The sequence below is a fragment of the Medicago sativa genome, chromosome 7, assembly GCF_051527215.1.
Source record: "Medicago sativa cultivar Bolivia chromosome 7, Bolivia_mono, whole genome shotgun sequence".
NCBI classification, from domain to species: domain Eukaryota; kingdom Viridiplantae; phylum Streptophyta; class Magnoliopsida; order Fabales; family Fabaceae; genus Medicago; species Medicago sativa.
Genome location: NC_140755.1, coordinates 61,048,678 through 61,049,671, shown reverse-complemented (window position 1 = coordinate 61,049,671; position 994 = coordinate 61,048,678). Strand labels below are relative to the sequence as shown.

The 994-nt window shown below is 40.6% G+C and overlaps 1 non-coding gene across 1 annotated transcript; it reads left to right on the top strand.

Annotated features, from left to right (window-relative positions):
- The first annotated feature begins 667 nt into the window (after positions 1-667).
- Positions 668-774, top strand: LOC146907366 (small nucleolar RNA R71). The gene has a single exon (XR_015020831.1). It is a non-coding gene; the product is annotated as a small nucleolar RNA R71 (small nucleolar RNA).
- The last annotated feature ends 220 nt before the right edge of the window (positions 775-994 follow it).

Sequence of the window (994 nt, the reverse complement as noted above, 5' to 3'; positions counted from 1 at the left end):
GATTTGAGTTTCAAGCATTTTAGAGTGAGTAGCAATAGAATCAACCTTGGTATTGAGCTTGGAAAGAGAATCATTCAGAAATCCAGTTTGGTTTTTAAGTTCTTGAAGTTGTTTGGTTTGGTTGGCAATAGAGTTTTCCAACAAAATTTCCAAATTGGATTTCTGAGTGAATCTTTGGTTGTTTGCATAACCGGGTGGTGCTACTTGTCCATAGGGATTTTGGTTTTTATAAAAATTTTGATTTTGTCTCATCCCTTGGTTGTATTGAGCATAATTCATTTGCTCAACACCATTAATAGCACTACCTAGTTGGCAATCAACACCAGCATGACCGGTTATACCACATATTTCACAAGAAGGAGTAGAAGTAGAATTGATAGCACTAACATTGAGTTTTTCAAGTTTTTCGGTTAGTGTATCAATTTTAGAAGCGAGGTGGTCATAGTTAGAGACTTCGTACATACCTGCCTCCTTTTTGGAGGATGAAGAACTAGTGGTGGATCTCTCGTCGGTCCATTTGTAATGATTCTGAGTCATGTCTTCAATCAAGGCATACGCCTCCATGTAGTTCTTATTCATAAGTGCTCCACCTGCAGCTGCATCAACAGACATCTTAGTGGTATAAGACAAGCCATTATAAAAAGTGTGGACTATAAGCCACTTCTCTAGGCCATGGTGGGGACAAAGTCTTAGCATTTCTTTGAAACGCTCCCACGCATCGTAGAGAGATTCCCCATCTTTTTGGTTGAACCGCGTGATTTGGTCTCTAAGTTTAGCGGTTTTAGATGGTGGAAAGAAACGGGCAAGGAATGCTTGCCTCATCTGATCCCATGAAGTAATGGAACCGACTTCGAGGGAATGGAACCAAGCGCTAGCTCTATCCTTTAAGGAAAAGGGAAAGAGATGAAGTCTTACGGCTTCTTGGTTCTCCTTCATGGTTCCACTAATTCGTAAGAAAACAGAGATGTGAAGATTGGGATCCTCAGTGGGGGAT